This window comes from Bufo bufo, chromosome 1 (assembly GCF_905171765.1).
Source record: "Bufo bufo chromosome 1, aBufBuf1.1, whole genome shotgun sequence".
In the NCBI taxonomy this organism is placed as follows: Eukaryota; Metazoa; Chordata; class Amphibia; order Anura; family Bufonidae; genus Bufo; species Bufo bufo.
In genome coordinates, this window is record NC_053389.1 from 807,944,068 (window position 1) to 807,955,349 (window position 11,282).

The 11,282-nt window shown below is 41.2% G+C and overlaps 3 non-coding genes across 3 annotated transcripts; 1 reads left to right on the top strand and 2 right to left on the bottom strand.

The window, feature by feature from the left end:
• Nucleotides 1–1,941: 1,941 nt before the first annotated feature.
• On the bottom strand, nucleotides 1,942–2,023 carry TRNAS-UGA. Its single transcript has one exon. It is a non-coding gene; the product is annotated as a tRNA-Ser (tRNA).
• A 1,742-nt stretch (nucleotides 2,024–3,765) lies between these two features.
• Nucleotides 3,766–3,848, bottom strand: TRNAS-UGA. The gene has a single exon. It is a non-coding gene; the product is annotated as a tRNA-Ser (tRNA).
• A 1,374-nt stretch (nucleotides 3,849–5,222) lies between these two features.
• TRNAQ-CUG lies at nucleotides 5,223–5,294 on the top strand. The gene has a single exon. It is a non-coding gene; the product is annotated as a tRNA-Gln (tRNA).
• Nucleotides 5,295–11,282: the final 5,988 nt, after the last annotated feature.

Genomic DNA, 11,282 nt, shown 5'->3' on the forward strand with positions numbered 1-11,282 from the left:
GGGTCATTTGGAGGGTATTTATACTATCCCGGCATTCTATCACCTCAAGAAACATGACAGGTGCTCAGAAAGTCAGAGCTGCTTCAAAATGCGGAAATTCACATTTTTATACCATAGTTTGTAAATGCTACAACTTTTGCGCAAACCAATAAATATACACTTATGGAATTTGTTTTTATCAAAGACATGTAGCACAATAAATTCTGACACAAACTTGTATAGAAATGTAATTATATTTGAACAATTTAACCAGAAAAAGTTAAAAATACACTTTTTTTTTGAAAATTGCAGTCTATTTTGATTAATATCAGAAAACCGAAAAATCTCAGCAGCAATCAAATACCAACAAAAGAAAGCTGTATTTGTGAGAAGGAAAGGAGGTAAAATTAATTTGGGTGCCAAGTTGCATGACCGAGCAATAAACCGTTAAAGTTGTGAAGTGCCGATTTGTAAAAAAGGGCCTGGTCACTAGGGGGGGTATAAACCTATGGTCCTTAAGTGGTTAAAGTAATAGTCTACACAGACTCCAAACCCAAAAAAGAACAACTAACAAAACATAACGTAATCTCCTTATTTTTATCTTATATCACAAATGTAGACCATGACAAATTAAATAGAAAATCGATATATATTCTTTTCTTGGGCTGCAGCCATGTTTTCTCCCCCTCTGATTCTAGTGCAGCTAAGCCAGGAAGTTAAGGCGGAAAGGGCTTGGTTTAGGCTACATAATTTACGTCTACCCAGTAAGAGTAGCCAATTTGTTTGAAGGAATTTCCTAGTTACCAATTGTATAAAATAAAAGCGCTAACAGTCCCAGCTATGGAACATACATAGCATTAGCAATAGTACATACATAGAACCAGCCATAATACCAATTAGTGTTTACATAGCTAATTGGGTCTCGTTTAAAGCTTTACAGGGAAAGGAACTCAAGTTTTCCTAGACACCTACGTGGAGGCATTTAGAGGACACTATTACTGTCTTCATGCCACTAAGGGGCCAAAATTACTGTGTAGGGCACACAATGGAAAGATTCATGTGTGGAAAACCTTCTGGGGCACTGTATAAAACTATTACTTTTGGAGTAACTATAGTAAAGACACTATTATTTCTAGAGTGGAGTACAGTATTTGGGGGAGTACTTTACAACATAGCAAGTACAGGAATGTGGGCATCTGGGGCAGCTACAGGCATGGTGATAGGTAAAGGAGTGGAAAGTACTTTTAAAGGGGAGGCAGGGTCTGAAGTGTGAGGAGAGGGTTTAGAATAGTAAAAGAGGGAGCTGGAAAAGCAAGGTGCTAAAGATGTCTACTCCACAAACTCTGCAGAGATTTGTCATGGTCAGGAGAAGTTATCATGGCAGCCTGGGTCTGATGAAGAAGAAAAGATGGAAAGTTAACTTCTCCAATTAGAGGAGATGTCAACTTGAGTCACTGGATTGAATTGTATTCTAGTACATTAGCCTATGTGCTAAGAGTAAATAGAATTTTTTTTCGGTCTCCTCTAAGTAGACCCTAACAACGTTCAATTTGACAAGCTGCGGATAGCCATCATCAACAAGTTCTTGTGGAGTGTTCCATGGTGTAATAGTTAGCACTCTGGACTCTGAATCCAGCGATCCGAGTTCAAATCGTTGTAGGATTTATCTTTTTGAATTCTTGTGTTCTCTTACTTTCGTTAAATTGCTTGTTTTTACACAATACTCCACTCTTCATTGCGATTAGATTTCTATCGAGGTGCAAGCTATTGTATTTCACAATGAAAAAAAGACATAGCTATTTGCTTCGCATGTAACCAGCTCACAGAATACAGAAAATTGGAACGACAAGACGTGAAGTTAGAATCACTATAGGAGACTCATATGCTCCCAGGAGCCAAGGTGCCAAGAATAAGCTTGACAATGCCTCCCCGTTTTATTAAAGCGTAAACAGAGATAGACAACGCTGTGAACAGGATTTGAAACTGTGCAGGGAAACCCCATTGCATTTCAAGTACAACGCCTTAACCACTCGGCCATCACAGCAAATTTGTTCCAAAGATGCTGTCATGCTTGCATCTAGCATGCTGATTGGTGAGTGGACAATCACCCTACCCCTATACAGACACTAGCCTTCAAGGAGCAAAAAACCCTTTCCTTGTGCAAGACCACACCGTTTTTTGCATTGGACAGTCCATATCTAGAGATTGGACAAACTTTAAAATAAAAGCCACATAAATATTACTTTCGTAAGTTGTACCAAGAGCCTCAGTTAATCTTCCTAAGATAAGTGACAGAAGGTAAAGGAGGTCTTGCACCAGGTCTCAATTTACTAATCAATTAAAGTAACACTTAGCACAGACTCCAAACCCAAAAAAGAACAACCAACAAAACCTAACATAATCTCCTTTTTTTATTTTCTTCTTTTATCTTATATCACAACTGTAGACCATGACAAATTAAATAGAAAATCGCTATATTCTTTTCTTGGGCTGCAGCCATGTTTTCTCCCCCTCTGATTCTAGTGCAGCTGAGCCAGAAAGTTAAGGCGGAGGTGGCTTGGTTTAGGCTACATAATTTACGTCTACCCAGTAAGAGTAGCCAATTTGTTGAAAGGAATCTCCTAGTTACCAATTGTATAAAATAAAAGCGCTAACAGTCCCAGCTATGGAACATACATAGCATTAGCAATAGTACATACATAGAACCAGCCATAATACCAATTAGTGTTTACGTAACTAATTGGGGCTCGTTTAAAGCTTTACAGGAAAAGGCACTCAAGTTTTCCTAGACACCTATGTGGAGGCATTTAGAGGAAACTATTACTGTCTTCATGCCACTAAGGGGACAAAATTACTGTGTAGGGCACACAATGGAAAGATTCATGTGTGGAAAACCTTCTGGGGCACTGTATAAAACTATTACTTTTGGAGTAACTATAGTTAAGACACTATTATTTCTGGAGTGGAGTACAGTATTTGGGGAGTACTTTACAACATAGCAAGTACAGGAATGTGGGCATCTGGGGCAGCTACAGGCATGGTGATAGGTAAAGGAGTGGAAAGTACTTTTAAAGGGGAGGCAGGGTCTGAAGTGTGAGGAGAGGGTGTAGAATAGTAAAAGAGGGAGCTAGAAAAGTAAGGTGCTAAAGATGTCTACTCCACAAACTCTGCAGAGATTTGTCATGGTCAGGAGAAGTTATCATGGCAGCCTGGGCCTGATGAAGAAGAAAAGATGGAAAGTTAACTTCTCCAATTAGAGGAGATGTCAACTTGAGTCACTGGATTGAATTGTATTCTAGTACATTAGCCTATGTGCTAAGAGTAAATAGAATTTTTTTTCGGTTTCCTCTAAGTAGGCCCTAACAACGTTCAATTTGACAAGCTGTGGATAGCCATCATCAAAAATTTCTTGTGGAGGGTTCCATGGTGTAATGGTTAGCACTCTGTACTCTGAATCCAGCGATCCAAGTTCAAATCGTGGTAGGATTTATCTTTTTGAATTCTTGTGTTCTCTTACTTTCGTTAAATTGCTTGTTTTTACACAATACTCCACTCTTCATTGCGATTAGATTTCTATCGAGGTGCAAGCTATTGTATTTCACAATGAAAAAAAGACATAGCTATTTGCTTCGCATGTAACCAGCTCACAGAATACAGAAAATTGGAACGACAAGACGTGAAGTTAGAATCACTATAGGAGACTCATATGCTCCCAGGAGCCAAAGTGCCAAGCATAAGCTTGACAATGCCTCCCCGTTTTATTAAAGGGTAAACAGATATAGACAACGCTGTGAACAGGATTTGAACCTGTGCAGGGAAAACCCCATTGAAATTCAAGTACAACGCCTTAACCACTCAGCCATCACAGCACATTTGTTCCAAAGATGCTGTCATGCTTGCTTCTAGCATGCTGATTGGTGAGTGGACAATCACCCTACCCCTATACAGACACTAGCCTTCAAGGAGCAAAAACCCCTTTCCTTGTGCAAGACCACACCGTTTTTTGCATTGGACAGTCAATATCTAGAGATTGGACAAACTTTAAAATGAAAGCCACATAAATATTACTTTCGTAAGTTGTACCAAGAGCCTCAGTTAATCTTCCTACGATAAGTGACAGAAGGTAAAGGAGGTCTTGCACCAGGTCTCAATTTACTAATCAATTAAAGTAACACTTAGCACAGACTCCAAACCCAAAAAATAACAACCAACAAAACCTAACATAATCTCCTTTTTTTATTTTCTTCTTTTATCTTATATCACAACTGTAGACCATGACAAATTAAATAGAAAATCGCTATATTCTTTTCTTGGGCTGCAGCCATGTTTTCTCCCCCTCTGATTCTAGTGCAGCTGAGCCAGGAAGTTAAGGCGGAGGGGGCTTGGTTTAGGCTACATAATTTACGTCTACCCAGTAAGAGTAGCCAATTTGTTGGAAGGAATCTCCTAGTTACCAATTGTATAAAAATAAAAGCGCTAACAGTCCCAGTATGGAACATACATAGCATTAGCAATAGTACATACATAGAACCAGCCATAATACCAATTAGTGTTTACGTAGCTAATTGGGGCTCGTTTAAAGCTTTACAGGGAAAGGCACTCAAGTTTTCCTAGACACCTATGTGGAGGCATTTAGAGGACACTAGTACTGTCTTCATGCCACTAAGGGGACAAAATTACTGTGTAGGGCACACAATGGAAAGATTCATGTGTGGAAAACCTTCTGGGGCACTGTATAAAACTATTACTTTTGGAGTAACTATAGTTAAGACACTATTATTTCTGGAGTGGAGTACAGTATTTGGGGGAGTACTTTACAACATAGCAAGTACAGGAATGTGGGCATCTGGGGCAGCTACAGGCATGGTGATAGGTAAAGGAGTGGAAAGTACTTTTAAAGGGGAGGCAGGGTCTGAAGTGTGAGGAGAGGGTGTAGAATAGTAAAATAGGGAGCTGGAAAAGCAAGGTGCTAAAGATGTCTACTCCGCAAACTCTGCAGAGATTTGTCATGGTCAGGAGAAGTTATCATGGCAGCCTGGGCCTGATGAAGAAGAAACGATGGAAAGTTAACTTCTCCAATTAGAGGAGATGTCAACTTGAGTCACTGGATTGAATTGTATTCTAGTACATTAGCCTATGTGCTAAGAGTAAATAGAATTTTTTTTCGGTCTCCTCTAAGTAGGCCCTAACAACGTTCAATTTGACAAGCTGTGGATAGCCATCATCAACAAGCTCTTGTGGAGGGTTCCATGGTGTAATGGTTAGCACTCTGGACTCTGAATCCAGCAATCCGAGTTCAAATCTCGGTGGGACCTATCTTTTTGAATTCTTGTGTTCTCTTACTTTCGTTAAATTGCTTGTTTTTACACAATACTCCATTGCGATTAGATTTCTATCGAGGTGCAAGCTATTGTATTTCACAATGAAAAAAAGACATAGCTATTTGCTTCGCATGTAACCAGCTCACAGAATACAGAAAATTGGAACGACAAGACGTGAAGTTAGAATCAGTATAGGAGACTCATATGCTCCCAGGAGCCAAGGTGCCAAGCATAAGCTTGACAATGCCTCCCCGTTTTATTAAAGGGTAAACAGAGATAGACTAGGGATGAGCGGCAGGTGCCATATTCGATTTTGACGAAATTTGCGAATATTCGATAGAATATTCGTTTAATATTCGTCGAAATCGAATGTTTGTCATTATTCTAGTTATCGCGATTATTATGCGATTTAACTAATCGCGATTGCGATTTTAACTTAAGGCTACTTTCCTATTGGTTTGATATCTAGAATTAGCAAAGATGACGAATATGACGAATGTATTCGTCATATTCCTCAAAACGAAGATAACGAATTATTCTACATCTTCGTTTTAGCTCCTTATTCGTCAACTTCGCTAATTCTAGCAATCAAATAGGAAAGTTGACTATAGAGACAGCTAAGTTTAATTCGCTATGCGATTATGTTACTTTGCTTTTATTTATTTTTTATAAATAGAATCATTATAATAATCAAGTATTTAACTATTCAATTTTTTTTTAAAAAAGCTAAGTAATATACATAATCGCATAGCGAATTAAACGCAGCTGTCTCTTTAGTCAACCTTCCTATTTGATTACTAGAATTAGCGAAGTTGACGAATAGGTAGCTAAACCGAAGATGTAGAATACTTCGTTATCTTCGTTTTGAGGAATATGACGAATACATTCGTCATATTCGCTAATTCTACCAAGCCAACCATAGTAAACCAGGTTCAAGTTGAAATAGCAATTCGATTATTTAAAGTTATAATAATCGCATTTCGATTTTAACTTAGCACTGCTATATTCCTTATTCGTTAATTCTAGCCTAATATGGACTATAGCAGTGCTATTCAAAATTCGATTATTATAACTTGAATTAATCGCATTACTATTTCTACTTGCACCTGGTTTACATTACTATGGCGAAATATTCTACATCTTCCTCAATTTAAGTTACAATCGTTTTACTCGATAATGACATCTACGTAATTATCGAGTAAGGCAATTTATCTTTGTATGTTTAATGCTCCCCAAAAGTTAGCTTAACACCATCATATAGTTACAATCGCATTACGCGATAATGACAACTACGTAATTATCGAGTAAGGCGATTTTGTCTTCCCATATCGAGTATAGCGTGATAAAATCGTATTTTTTTTTCCGAAATGACAGAGCAGAATCGTGAACCCTCCCTTCTCCTAGCTTGAATAGCCAATGGGAATGGCCTGTCACACCTTAGCAACATCCATAGCGACCAATCGGTTAGTAGCCTGCCCCTTCACTATATAAATAAAGACACCGCCCGGTTGCCATTTTGTGGGTTTAGTTGTTGGAGTGAGAGGAGCAAGAGCATTTGTCAGTCTGTGAATTGTGCATTAATCGAAATTACAGTTTATTAGATAGATAGATAGGGATTAGGGAAGTGAATAATTATATAGTTTGTAGGGTGCAGGGTAGGTCATAAAGTTAGTTTAGGCAGTGTTAGGGCTCAGTTTATTATATAAAGTTCAGTGTAGAGTAGGGACTAGTTAGTTTGAATTGATTAGATAGTACTTTCAGGATCAATTAGCTTAGTTCTTAGGGTTTAGTGTAGGATCAACTTTATTATTTACAGTTATAGTTAGGGTTTAGTGTAGGATCAACTTTATTATTTACAGTTATAGTTAGGGTTTAGGTTAACTTTGGATATAATAGCTTAGTGTAGGGTTTTAGTTTAGTGTTCTTCTGTGTAAATTTGCAGTCTTTATTGTCTGTTCCGAGTTTGTTCATTTTGTCCTAGTCCGTCCGTATTTGTCGTTGTGCCGTTGTAGATAGTTAGGAGAAGGAAAAAAAAAAGTTTTAGTGTTACTTCTCTTCGTTTTGTCTTAGTCCGTGTCTTTGTAATTAGGTAAAAAAAAAAAAAGCAAAAAAAAGTTTTAATGTCACTTGTCTTCGTTTTGTCTTAGTCCGTGTCTTTGTAGTTAGGTAAAAAAAAAAATAAAAGCAAAAAAAAAGTTTTAGTGTTACTTTTCTTCGTTTTGTCTTAGTCCGTGTCTTTGTAGTTAGTTTAAAAAAAAAAAAAAGCAAAAAAAAAGTTTTACTGTTACTTGTCTTTGTTTTGTCTTAGTCCGTGTCTTTGTAGTTAGTTTAAAAAAAAAACAAAAAAGCAAAAAAAAAGTTTGTGTTACTTGTCTTCGTTTTATCTCAGTCCGTGTCTTTGTAGTTAGTTTAATTTTAGTTACTAGTGCAAAATAATAATAAAAAAAAAAAAATATTAATAATTAATTAGTCTTTAATTTCTTTTTGGTTTCTATAACTTTTAATTTATTATTTTAGTTATTTAATATCACTTGTTTTTTTTTGTCACCGCCCCAATAAAGTTTATTCCGTATATTTATATATATTTAATTTTTTGTTGGTTCTTCATAAAATGAGCCACAAAGGCGAGGCACGCGGCCAGAGCAGTAGGGGCAGGAGAAGGAACGCTGCTGGACAGCAGCCAGCAGTCAGTGGAGCACGCCTGATCCCAGATTTTTTTGGGCGTGGCAGCTGCCCAATTGGTTCTGATGAGGCGGATGCAATTGTGGCATATGTGGCACAATCCAGCGCCACCGATTCATCCGCCCAGGCTCGCAGCAGGAGCAGCAGCATCAGCAGCGGTGGGGCAACTCCTCCTCCTGCTTCACCACCCCCCAGTCCCCAAGATGCTACCCTGCTCCTGTTTAGAGACAGTGAGAGGGACATCTCGGGGGACTTAATGCAGGAGGGTGAACTTGAATTTAGTCCACCCGATTGTCAGGACCTTATGGAAGGGATAGAGGAGGAGGATGGGGTACCTCCTGTGAGTACCCTAGTGACATCCCTTCCAACGGGTGCGGGTGGGGTAAGCCACACTACTCCCGCACCTAGTCAGACTCAGGTGTCAGTGAGGAGACAGTAGAGCCATGGCAGGGGCTCCACGTTAGCTGGTCCTCTCGGTCCATCACATGGGGGCCTTGAGTCTGAGGAGGAGGGTGACACAGAGTGTGTGCCACCTCCTTTGTCACGTGACAGCAGCACTGACGAAGGTAGGCAGGCGAGGCAATTGGTGCGCCAGGTCACCAGGGAGCCCAGTGTCAGGGGCTCCACTGGTAAGAGCGGCAGGCAGCAGCAGCCAGCTCCTACTGTGCGCACCGAGCCAGAACAGGCGCGGGTATCATCCGCCCCATCTGACCAGAGGTTTGGGCGGAAGTCGCCTGTTTGGGCCTATTTCACCCTGGCAGCAGATGATGTCACAATTGGCATCTGTCAGCTATGCCATGCCAGGGTGAGGAGAGGGAAGTGTTTGGCTCGGCTGGGTACCACTGCCCTGACCCAGCACCTTAGAGTCAATCACTGGCGGGAGTGGGAAGAGATGCGTGGTGGTCATAGCAGCAGCGCCACCACCAGTGTGCAGAGGACAGCACCTCCTGCCACTGTTCAGCATCAGCAGCAACCGCAGACTCAAATTCAGTCCCACTCCACCACTCCCTCTCCTAGAGGTACTGGTACCGGCAGCCATACCTCTGCCTCCACTGCACCTTCCTCCAGGTCCTCCTCCTCTGCCGCCCTCCATGCTGCCAGTCTGACACACGTCCCCTGCATGGCACATGTCCTCAACCTGGTTGTCCAGAAATAACTACGTACATTTCCAGGGTTGAGTGACATTGTGCAACGTGTCCGTCTGATTGCCAGCCACTTCCGACGCTCCCCAACTGCCTCCGCGTCCCTGTCCAGACTGCAGCGGGACAACAGCCTGCCCCCTCACAGGCTGATTGTCGACAGCGTGACGCGGTGGAACTCCACCCTCCACATGCTGGAGAGGTTGTGGGAGCAGAGAAGGGCGGTGAGGGAATACCTGCTTGACCTAGGCACTCCAGGGCCAACCAACCCACTCCCATACATCACTAATGCGGAGTGGGGGCAGATATAGCAGGTCTGCCACGTGTTGGCCCCATTTGAGCAGGCGACCAAGATGGTCAGCGGGGAGCATGTCGGCCTCAATGACGTGCTCCCCTTAGTGTTCCTGATGGACAGGACACTAGATCGCCTGCTCGAGGCTGGGGAGAGTGCCTTGGTGGAGCAAGATGAGGCGGCCTTGCTCCACCAGGACCAGGCCCAGGACGACGTGGAGGAGGAGGAAGAAATTCACGACGTCCAGGAGTCTGCGCCTGGTCAGGAGGGAGAGACGGTGTTGGGGGCACCGTTAGTCCGGGGGTGGGGCAGCAGCAACAGGGACCATCATGATAAGCAGCTTGAGGACCAGGATGTCATGGTCCCTGGCAGCCATGAGGAGGCACAGCGGGCTGTCCTCTTCCCTATGGCTGCCCACATGCTGCGCTGCCTTAGGAGGGACCCCCGGATCAGGAAACTGAAGGAGAGTGACGATTTCTGGTTGGCCACCCTTTTAGACCCTAGATGCAAGGGGAAGCTGGAGCAGTTCATCCCAGCCAGCCGGAGACAGGCCCGGATGGAAAAACTGCCTGCCTGTATCATCAAACGGCTGGAGGAGGCTAACCCGCGGCCTCAGGCTCCAGTTCTCCCCGCCCATCTCACCCAGCCAACGGCTGGTCCCAGCAGCACCAGCCGAGTTGGTGACCTTATGGGTGAGATGAGGCAGTTCTACCTGTCTGCGCGACCCAGTAGCAGCAGCAGCAGCAGTCACCACCAGCGGCTGGCCCGCATGGTGGCTGACTACATGGGGTCAGTCGACAGCATGAGCACCGACGACCCCATGGAGTACTGGGTTGCCAGGCTGGACACCTGCCGTGAGCTCGCTCAGTATGCGCTGGAGCTACTGTCTTGCCCCCCCTCCAGCGTACTGTCTGAGCCGACTTTCAGCGCGGCAGGTGGGGTGGTCACGGACAAGAGGACCCGTCTGTCCACTGACTCCGTGGACAGACTCACCTTCATCAAGATGAACGAGTCCTGGATCGGCAGTGACTTCTTGGCCCCCGCTGTCGGTTCAGGACATTGAGAGGTCCCTTGTCCATCACTCTCCTTTTCTCTCCCTCCAAAAATCCGTTGTTTTTTAATCATTTTAACTTACTTATTGATATTTTAAATTATTTATTAAATTATTTATTTATTTATATTTATTTATGAATTTAATTATTTATTAATTAATAGTTATGAATTTATTGATGAATTATGGATTGATTTTTTTTATTTATTATATATATATATTTATTTATGATTTTGCATTATATTTTATCTATTTATTAATTTATTAATCATGGATTTTAAAATTTATATATATATATATATGTATTTTTTTGTTTTTATAAATTTAATATAATCATGTATGTTTAATTTCAGTAATAGTGTGTATGAATTATTATTTTTATTATTTATATATTGATTAACGATTTTATTTCTTTTAATGTATTGATCATGTTTTAATAAATATTAGTATTGATTGTGATAATTTTTAATATATTGATAGTTATATTTACATGTATATTATATTTTTTTAATGTATTTAATGTATAATATGTTGATTATTAAAATTATGAAATGTACAGTTGGGTTTTATTTATATTTATGTATTGATTAATGTCAGTATTGATCGATTTTTAAATAATCAGACATTATTTATTTTCTTAATATTTCTTTTTAAGTAAATAGTGTGCATGGCCACACAGCACACAATCAGACCTAACTAGTCTGCTCCAGGTTTCCTCATCAGGCACATGGAAGATGCAGCAGAACACTGTATTTTCGCTTACAACGACATCATGTGTTTTCTCGAAGCCAGAGGGCTGTGGAAGTGTCGGTGTTTAG